Source organism: Rissa tridactyla, chromosome 5, assembly GCF_028500815.1.
Source record: "Rissa tridactyla isolate bRisTri1 chromosome 5, bRisTri1.patW.cur.20221130, whole genome shotgun sequence".
Taxonomy (NCBI): Eukaryota; Metazoa; Chordata; class Aves; order Charadriiformes; family Laridae; genus Rissa; species Rissa tridactyla.
The window spans coordinates 45488239-45499306 of record NC_071470.1 but is presented as its reverse complement, the minus strand read 5'-3'; the positions used below and the strand labels follow the sequence as shown (position 1 = coordinate 45499306).

Sequence of the window (11068 nt, the reverse complement as noted above, 5' to 3'; positions counted from 1 at the left end):
GTTGTATCTATGTTCTTTTGCTGGAGAGCTGCCCAAATTCTGACTTCTGAGAACTTGCATTTTCTGTAATTTTAGCCCAGGTTTACCTTTTGTGCACCAAAAAGATTAAGTACAAGTAGATTGTAAGCACTATGATTGTTGAGATGATCATATGAGTTAAATATCTCAGTGATTTTTAAACCAAATTTTTTTTTCTTAGGCTGTCAGAAGCCTGTCTATTTAAATGCTGATCTAGTCCACTGGAGCTGGTTTTGATACATGCCAGGGAGGACAGAAATCCTTGCATTTGGATCATTTGAGAGAAATACAAATTATGTAAGAAATCTGTTGAGGTCCTAAAGGAGCCATTTCCAAACTAATTTTAATTCCAAGAAACAGTTACTTTGTATTCTCAGGCTATCCATTTTATATTCAGGATACTCAGCATAAGTGCTTTAAAACTAGACAAAAGAATGCCTTGATGCATTGCAAAGATCTGCAATTGCTGTTTTAAGCACAGAACTCAGCTTACCCTTTACAGTGGAGCCAGAAACAAAACTTCATAAAATATGAAATCCTACTGTTAAAGAAGAAGTGCACTTCCAGTGTGATGGGGGGGTGTTGCGTGGCCCTTGTTTTTACTGAATAGTTGTGTTGTGATCCAAGAGCACGTGGGTGCCACGGGTCCTCTTTGTGCCAGGCCTAGTACAAACCTTTAAGAAAAGGGACGGGCCCTGGAAGAAGTGGTCAGGTGTGCTGGGCTTTGCATTTGTGCTACTGGGACCTAAAAATATCTTAAGCTCTATGTTCATTTACCTGTATTATCTGATAATATGTAGGAAAATCCTTGAGTGAGCTGTTCATAATCTTTCAGACAAACTTGTGCATTGTTGTAGTGGTAGGACCAGCAATACCACTGAAATGCAAATAGCATCTGCGGAACCCTACTTGCTGTCTGACTGCCCCACGAACGTTGCTGAGGGCAGGTGTTATCTGAGTCTTGGATCTGGGTTTGTTTTTGTGTTTTGTCTTCAGACTCTCTCAAAATCTTTTTCTTAAGAGACACATTGAGCCTTATATAACAGAATCTACTCAAAGAATGGCTGGACTATACAACTCTATCCTGTCCTTGAGAAACGTTTCTGTATGAGCTTTGTTCTCATCATTAAAAAAAACCAAAACAACTTTGTTACAAATGGCTTTGATGATGCTTAATGGTTTTATATAGTGTAAGAGAAAAATAATGAGGCCACCTCAGGAATCACAGCATTAGCAGTAGAACTACAGCTTTTGTAGAGCTTGCACTTTCTTTGTATTTACAAGGTGCCTTTGGTGATAAGCTTTAAAAATTCATCTTCAGTTCTGTTTTCTTCATCCATGCGCTGCTAGGGGCTGCAAACTAAGGCTTGGGATAATCACTGCTATCCTACACTTCTCTACTGATCAGCCCCTTCAAGTAAGAGAGCATTTTCTTACAGTGATAAGAACTCTTGGGATTGATACAGTTTTTCATTACCATTATTACAGCATTTTCATTCTTTTTGTTTTTTCCTGTTATAATTTTATGTTTTTGACTTCACCTCGAATTTTAGCTTAATAGAACTTAATATGGCTTGCATGTGACACATACTTGTCTTGTCGAAATTTTTTGCATATGGTCAGACTGAGATGAATGCCTGCTTGAAACAGCTATTAATTCAAATTACCTGGGAATATAGTGCAGACAGAATATCAGATCTACCAAAAGTTGAGACACTGGCCAGATTTTGATCTCAATTAAAACATGTGTGTTTGAAACCAATGTCAATGGCACTTATCTCACATTTATATCCATGTAATTGAGAACAGTATCTGATCCTTTCTGGCTCGTCTGTCCCCTGAGATTTTCTTTACTTATGCATTACAAATATTGGCCCTGTTGTCTTTTATGTAACCTGTTAGATAAAATTCTCTCTTTGATCAAGTAGGCCATTTTTGTATCAGTCTTTACTGAGCCTGCCCTGTTCATTACTGTAACTTAAGACTTTCTGAATGAGTGACAATCATAGCAAGTGAGAGAAATGTCAGAATATTTTCATCTAACCCATTCAGATATGGGTACCTGTATTCATCACATGGCAATTACTTATGGATGAGTTGAGTATTTATTGTTGTTACCATTTCCGTGTTCAAAAATATACTGAACAGAAGTCAGAAGGCTTTGCAAAGCAGGGTGGTATGTGAAAGGAGTTCCTTAATGTTGAGTACCCTGGTTTAACTTTGTTTGCTGTCTGAGGGATAGGCAAACTGTGAGGGCAAGGCTGCTCAGCAGTCCAGTCCTGGCTGCAACAGTCTTTTGCTCTGTGTGCTTTAGTGAATAATTCAGTCGTGCTGGGAGAGGTTTTCAAAAGAGATATAAATGACCACTTTGTGTGATGATTTTGTAAAGTCCACCTTTGGAGGTGGGGTGAGCTCTGCTAGGACTTGAAAGATGCTGAACCCTCTTTTCCTCTTCTGACAAACATGTTCTGGTATGCCACCATACTTCGATTCATTCACTATGATCTTAAACACATAACCTAAGTACCCTAGTTACCATGGGTTACTGCTAAAATCAACGGAGGGTGATAACACAGAATGCAAGTCAGTTAACTGAAGATGGTAACTGTCTTTTGCACTGGCCATTTTATCTCCCTTTTAAACAGGGACCCCAGACCAACTTTGTTCCTAATCTAAAATGTTGTGAATTCAAGACTGCATGTCTCAGTGCTTTGCAGTAAAAAGAGGCTAATATGATATTGCTTCCTCACATACAAAGTGAAGCAAATAAATACTTTCAAAGTTGTGGAGGCATACATGTACCTAAGATTGATAGGGCTATTTTCTTCAATTTTAAATCAAGTGCTGGAAGTACGTACTTTCGAACTGTAAAGGATTTTGTGAAGATTCATGCTTGTAGAGTATTTGAAGATGCAAAACACTGAATAAATGATACTTTCAATTATGTTTTCTTACTTTCATTTTGTGGAAAAAAATAGAATTTGCTATACTGTACATCAGGTGAAATAATGCAAGAGAGGTATCCAGTACGGTGATTGTGCTTTGTGATGAAGGAAGTGCCAAATGGTTCAGTGCTCCTAGGTGTACATGAGTCACACTTCTGTTCCTCTCATTTTGAAGTGAAATGCTTTGGAAATTGAGTATATGAGCAATGCAGATATTCAGGAAGATACTGGTAGAATAAAGTGAGTTGCTTGAAATTAATTATTTGGGAAGTGCTTTGCAAAGCAGAACTGTAAAAGTGGTAAAAATTTTCAGCTGGCTCATTAAAATGTGAGCACGTTATATTAATCAGTGAATTAGTGATTAATGTCCCATTTTATTTTCATGTAAAGTACAATATCTGAAAACTAATGTACGCCTATCTCCAAGATACGTAGCCTTCAAGGGGTTCATCTGTGAAGGTGTAGTTTTGTTACTCATTTATTATGAATTTCATCTGTTTTTTCACTTTGAACATTGATTTTACTGTTTTGAGCTCCCTGGTATTCTGAAAGTTGTGTGTTCTCCAGCTAAACTTTGATCTGAATCCCGCACATTTGTATTCTCTATTTGATAATTCTTCCTGAATCATCAGGCTGAGAGAGTTCGGGGTGTTCAGCCTGGAGAAGAGAAGGCTCCAAGGAGACGTTATAGCGGCCTTCCAGTACCTAAAGGCGGCCTATAGGAAGGATGGGGAGGGACTCTGTCAGGGAGTGTAATGATAGGAGTCAGGGTAATGGTTTCAAGCTGAAAGAGGGTAGATTTAGATAGGATATCAGGAAGAAATTCTTTACTGTGAGGGTGGTGAGGCACTGGAACAGGTTGCCCAGGGAAGTTGTCAGTGCTCCATCCCTGGAAGCGTTCAAGGCCAGGCTGGATGGGGCTTTGAGCAACCTGGTCTAGTGGGAGGTGTCCCTGCCCATGGCAGGGGGTTGGAACTAGAGGATCTTTAAGGTCCCTTCCAACCCTAACCATTCTATGATTCTATGATTTGTAGAATCATAGAATCATGGAATGGATTTGTACAGAATAATTTTCAGTTCTCAATTAATTTGATCCTTCTATCACTTTTCTAGATGTCTGAGTCCCAGGTCCCAGGCTAAAAGTATGAGTGCACAGAGGTAAGATCTCTAATAGCACTGAGGTGCCTGAATGTTTGGATAGGTTCCTAGTGTGTTGTTTTAAAAAGAACTGAGTCACCTGGTTCCAGTGATTTCAGGCACTGAATATCAAAACACAAAAACAAACAAAAAACCCACCCATTACCTCACTGACCTCACGATATAGACAATAAATTCCATTTAAAAAAGTGATTTGACTTCAAAGTCATTGGCGTTTGTTATACTCCAGCCTACGGTTCAACATGTATTAAATGGATATACGTACATACAGTTTTTGTGGAGGCTTTCCTCTGGAAGAACTCTCAGGTATGTTAGCAGGGATGGAGCTGTGGTGTGCTTCCATGGGAATTTTGGTATGGACATTAAAGAAAACAGGCCTGTGGGGTGGACTGAGTGTGTTTATCCCACACTATTGAAACTCACAGTCACTGTCAGCTGGACACTGAATAAGTTTAGTTCTGTAAAACACAGAGTGTTTCTAGGCATTAAGCAACGCCCCCCAGGGTCAAGCAAGCAACCAAAGGTGGGTTCTCAGCATTGCACTTTTGAATTTGAACGCATTGAATTTTGCCTTTGCTCCGGACCATTTTGTACCTCAACCTGTACTCGGGTACTAGGGCAAGTAGAAAAGACCAGCTCTGTCGTATTTGTAACTTGCACTGGGAAGGGGAATTGCAAGTTGAGGTACCAAAGAATTTGGTTGCGCAAGTAATCAGCGCTGCTTAAGGCATTAACCCAGGATGTGCGGCAGCAGAGATGTTGTGCTGCAAGGGGTCATGCCGGTGTGCAGTGCTGTGATCAACTCTGTCTTCAGAACCCTGCGGTCCATTTGCTATAAATAGTGCCCTTCACAGTAAATTGTATAGTGCAGTGTGCAGCAGTTATCTTGAGGAGAAATCATTTCACTCTGAGTCAAGGTCAAATTTCAGTGTTAGTGGCTACAGGGGAAACCGTGAGTTCAATCAATAATCTCCCTGTCCCCCCATTTCCATACTGATGATGATTCACTGTGTACCCAGATTCTCTCTGTTTCGTAATTAAGAAGTAATGAATTGAAAACCGGCATTGCCTTTTCAGAATACTGCAAGGGCTAAATCCCCTTGGGTTTCCTTCCCTCCTGCAACTGAACGCTTCACCCTTCAAAAATTTGTTTTGGCTTCTGAAGTAGGGATGTCATATCATTTTACAGTAGTGAGTGTTTCTTCCCACTTGTGGCAATGTGGAAATCACCACAGGGACCAAGATTGTTCAAGTGTTCAGCAAGAAAAGCTATATCCCGTTCATAAATCTCTAAGTCAAATCTGAAATAAAAGTCATGCAGCAAACCAGAAAATGAATTTTATTTTAAATCGAAACAGGGATCAGCAGATACAGCCTGGGATTTGGAGATGATTAAGTGTAAGATTCAGTTAAGAAGTTTCACCTCTCAAGAAAATATAAAGCAAACATTCTTATTCCTGACCTATAGATCTTTACCGTGTTCAGAATAATAAAATGACTGATCCAATCCCGTATTGATGCAGAAGATCTTGGAGCATTTTTACTGAGACATGAGTCAATAATAGATTTTGCTGTTTGGGCTTTTCTTTTCTGGTTAAATTGTGTTTTAGCTTCAGCTCCTCTCTCCCTAAACTGTAAGTCCTACTGGTAGCTGTTGAAAAGTGCTGAAGGCTGTGTTTCCTCTTATCTTTGCGTACATTAATGGGAATCTTAGTGTAAATCGAGATTGCAATCCTGAAGGTCCAAACGTGCTCACTTTATTTCTTGTCCCGTAGAATCATGTTCAGCGAAGAAATTGAGATCAAGAAGGAAATGTATTGAGTAAAGTATGTAAATCCAATGTTCTAAATAGATAAAATTAGAAAACTAACTTAATGGTGTGCCTAATTGATTGACTGTGTGCTTGCCATTTTCAGCTTTGAATCCTAGAAAGATTTTCAGAGCCTGCTTAATCCTGTTTTATAGGGACTTTTCCCTGCACCAACTATTAACCAGACTTTCCCTTCATTTGTCTTGTCTCCCTGTACTTGTTTTTGGGGTTTGGATCATGATTTCCTCTACTGCAGTTAAGATGACATCTTAAAGATCTTCTCCAAATTTAAAAGCCTCTCTGCTGGTAATGTTGCTGTATCTTGACTAATGATACAAATAACTGTCACATTTGGCTCCTGTTTCTCTTCACTTGGATGAAGGAAACAACTGATATTACAATTTAGCATAGTCTGTGTGGTATGTTGAGGTGATAGGAAAGGTATTCAGAGCACTAACATAAAACCCTAACATAACCCTATACTTACTGTGCATAAATTATGCATAAGCATAAATTCCAGTGGGCAATTTGAATCTGGAAGAATACATGATGGAGAGGGACTTTTGCCATTTGCAGGAGGGGATGCTCATACTTTTGATGTGAAATATTGCTTCTTGTACTCCATAGAGGAATCTGGTAGGTTGGAAACTACATTTTATCAATTGCTGTGCCCCACTGAAGGGAAGTAGGGGAGAGTTTTTAGTTCCTATTCCACCTAGATGCTCGGTGGGCAAAAGTCTCCTTGCTTTGGCATTTTTCTGGGAATTGGAGCAAGGGATGCTACGTTTGGTTTGATACAATTTCCATTAAGTTTTGTCAGATTTAAGACAGAATCACTGGAGCAGTGATCTCTGACTCTGAAGAAAACCTGTTCGAATTGGAGGTCTCCCTGAGCATGATACATAGATTGGCAGACCTGTCAAAATTGGTCTTCCTAAAATTCATGTGTGTTATTTACTTTCATTGGCCTGTTATAAATGCATTTCCACTGAACAATTATGTATATCTAAAATTCAGAAAATAATGATTTCAGTCTTCTGGAGCCTCAACCTGACATCATGGTAATGTAGCAAAGTGGAGACTGCTGATAGTGTTTGTGAGATCTAATGCTTTGCCCAGCTGTGTTGAAATAATTTACTTGAAACATCAATTCTTGTTTTTTTCCAAAATAAAGAGCTAATGTAAAGAAGTCTTGTAGATGGGAAAAGGAAAGCAAACACAGATACTTGTTTTAGCTTAATCTGAAAAGTAACAATACTAAAACATGCTGCTGCATCAATTCTGTAGTTAAGAGACTTAAGCATCTGGAAATGAAGATGTGCTAGTGCTAAGCTTTTTTAATAGAATTGGGATCCTAGAGCTGGGAGGATGTGAAAAAATTATGCTTAGCTTAGCTTCATGATGAATGAAGCATTTATTATTAATTAATGCTTTGGAAGATAATGGTGTAATAATGGCTTTCAAAGGGCATAAATCTTCCAGGTTTCAATTACATAAAATTTATACACACCCTGAATTTTATCTGGAGAAGTAATGCCATGAAACTTGATACTGAGGTTGGATAGGGAATTCTGAAAGTAATTCTGGAGATAATATTTCAAGATAAACTACTGTTTGGATTAAAAAGAAATGTGACTATTATGTTAACCTTTGTTTGCAATGCCCTTCATCAAATTATCAAATGATTACTTTTTCTGCAGGCTGTTTCTTCTTTCACTTATACCCAGACATCTCAGGAAGAACTCTGCTGAAATCGGATTGAGCAACCTGGTCTGAAAGCAATTTTGACACTGCATTCTGAATGGCAGGTTAGACCAGAGAACCTCCTGAGATTCCTTCCAACCTGAATTACTCTACGATTCTGTGTTATACTGATGCCAGACCAGAACAAGGACCAAAAAACAGGCGATGTATTTGAAATTTCAGGTACGCTGGGAGTGCAGGCAGCTGCCACAATACGGACAGAAGGATAATTGTACCTTTTAGCATTAACTGACTTGAGTGAAAATCTCCTACTTTTCTAAAGAAGTAGAAGAGGAGAAACAGATGAGAGTGAGTTGGGAAGGGAAAAATATATTGCTGAGATGCTTTAATCCATTGAATTATGTGGTGCTGAAAAGGTAGTAATAAAAGTTTGGAGACATTGTTTTAAGAGGAATTAGGTACTATCAGGTGTTTCGTAAGGTTGACAAGGTTACACTGGCCTGGAGAATGGTAGCAGGGTGGTCAGCAGCGAGGAGCTATGGGGTGTTGTGTCAGTGATTCTGCTCACCGCAGCCTATGCTGGCACTACCGAAACGTGCTCTCACACCTGGGAGTTAGGCTGCTCTTTCTAGGAGGCAGGTAAGTTTCAGCTGTAGTTTCACCTCTCATCCTTCTTTTTTTCCCCCGTGTTTCTTTCCTCTTGGCTGGTATTGATGTCATCACTTTTAAAAAGGTAATTCCAATGTTTTCTTTGTTCTGCCTGACTGACTTAATCCTTGGTCGGTAGTCATCAGCACCAGTGTTTTGTGCACTGAACTGAATGACCTTTTCTACCTACTCAGGACAAATCTTTTTTTTCCTCAGCAGAGATGGACACTTTCTTCAGTGAACATGTCAATTTAAAGCTAAGTGGGGAAACTGAACTCTGGCATACTACTTCCAGCAGGCAGCCTTAATTTATATGCCAGCAAGTCGCATGGATTTACAACACACTTTTATTCAGAACAAAAATGAATAGTTGCCATAGTTACCACAAAATCACAAGATACTATACAAAACTGGGAGATAAAAAGCATTATCATTAAAAGACACATTTGCCAATGAATAAGAACAGCCCTTTCCTTTTGGTAATGTTTTAACTAACAGAGTAGTGACATCATGCAAGTTGCTATTATGTGCAACGCTAAACCTGGCAATATTGAACCTTTCATGGAGTGACTACATAAACATATAGCTAGTGCATTTCCAAATGTGCCTCAGATGTATCCTTGGAATGTTTCTAGGAACAGTCATATGGAAAAAAACCTGGTACTTCTACTCTTTTTTTATACAAGAAAATATTTTCTTTGTATGGGGAAAATATACTTGTTTTCCATTGCTTATTTTTAAAGTAATAAAGTAAAAGGGTTTTAAAAAAGTAAAAAAGGGTTTTCATACTTCTGGTAGACACATTGTGGCTTTGTACCCTCTCTTGATACTCTACATAAATGGCTTGACTTTGCTGATGGTTGCACTGTTGCTGAAATCAGTCAATCCTGAATATAGCAAATCTTTGCCAATCTAGTTAAAGCAATTCTCATGCTTCTGCTGGTGTGTGTTGGTAGGAATCAGATACCTATACGTGGCCATCTGCACCACTGTGGCTTCTTGCCGCAGAGCAGGTGACCTGGATTTGGGTGGGTAGGACTCATTGGAGAGCTTTACTGCAGTGTTTTCAAGACTGGGGAGTTCACTGGAGGAAAAGAAAGATGTTGATTGACAAAGCTGCTCAGAGGTTTAGGAATAGAGGAAATTTCATAAACTACAGAGAAGAGGAAGTATGCTACCAAAGTCTGTCCGAATTTATAGCTAGCTTTGAGAAAGGTCAGGCTGAATGAACACAATTTAATATTGCTTAACTTTTTCCTTTCCTGCAGCTTAGCTTTGCATTCCAGAGAGTTCTCCATTAGGAAATGGCAGGACCGAGCTCACCTTTATGTATTTAAGATAAATATGTAACTGGCCAGTGGTTTTTCCTGCTTTGAAATTACTGTCCTTTTTTAGAGCAGTCAGGTCTTTCTCTAGAATTTATTTATATAGATATCCTTTATAAGGTCATCAAAGGTCAATATCTTTTTGAGAGACATTATTATCAATTAGAGGTCATGATTCTAGGTTAGAACAGAAATGCTGAAGCATATTAGTATATCAAGAAAAACAAAGTAGGGTGTAGAAGTGTATCCTTTTGGGTCAACATAATGGCACAGAACAACAGCGACCCTTTACCTTGAAAACTCTAATTAAATCTAATTAATGATGGTGGATATTTATTTCGTCTGCAATCATTGAAGACAAGTCCAACAATCAGTGAATAAGCTATGTACTTACTAAAATTCTATAAGATGAATGAAAATGTATGAATAGGTTGCTTCCTTTAAAATACAGAGGTCGTTTCTAAAATAATACTCAACACACATTCACATCAGATCTTGAAAACGTGAACTCTCTAAAAGTAAGTCAGTAGCAGTTGGTTTTATTTCTTATAGAAATATTATTGGAGCTGCTTCATTGTTTTAAAAGGTGGCTAGGCTATTTGTGGCACATAATTATGCTATTAGATATGATCTTAATTACAGTAGGAGAAAATAAATTTAGCATAATCAGAAGATTATTGTCAAGACTAACTCAGGACTTTTTATTCCAAGGGTGTTTCTTTGTGTGTAACTATTTATATTTATACTCAAAAATCTTCATTTTCTGTGACAATTAAGGTAATAAACATTTTCCTTGTAGTGCTAAAAATAATTTGCACAAACCCCCTCAACTGTCAAAGCGTGAATTGCATTTATAAGATATTTGAAGCACTTTCGCTTCATGCCAAACGTGCGTGAACTGCCAATCACAAACAAATATCCATCCTGAGTATGTATCGCAGCTTTATTTGTAAGTACTGTATATATTTTTGGAGAAAATTCAAGAAGACAGGATGTGCATGCTCGTCTCTTTGTAAATGTGCAGGTGGTATCTGAAGCTCTTTGGGCCAGTCCAGTGGAAATACTCATGCTACAAAAGGTTATACTATTGAATAAAGCCTAGTAGAATAGACCACATTTAACTATTCTCCATTGACCTTCTTGCCAAATCTGATTACTTCTATTTTGAAAGTTGTTGCATGCAAGTATTGCTCTGTGACCAACTAGGTTTGAGGTGGTGTCTTTCCTTTCTGTATGTTTATTGCTCCTCTATTGGTTCTACTGTAGCTTCCCAAAGGAATGATCAGGAATTACAGTGGGCTCTACAAATGTAACAGTGTAAAGACTATGGCTGCTTCCAAAGAAATGCCATCTTCATCTCTACAGACTTCTCCAGCAAAAAGGGAAGTAGTATCATGGTCTTCCAAGTATTGTAAGTGAATATGCTTAAATTCTTCCATGTGTCTATAACTTCTGATTCG

General features: G+C 38.4%; 1 long non-coding RNA gene across 1 annotated transcript; it reads left to right on the top strand.

Annotated features, from left to right (window-relative positions):
• Positions 1-4050: 4050 nt before the first annotated feature.
• LOC128910713 (uncharacterized) lies at positions 4051-7988 on the top strand. The gene is made up of 3 exons (XR_008466838.1): positions 4051-4121; positions 5897-5947; positions 7632-7988. It is a non-coding gene; the product is annotated as an uncharacterized LOC128910713 (long non-coding RNA).
• The last annotated feature ends 3080 nt before the right edge of the window (positions 7989-11068 follow it).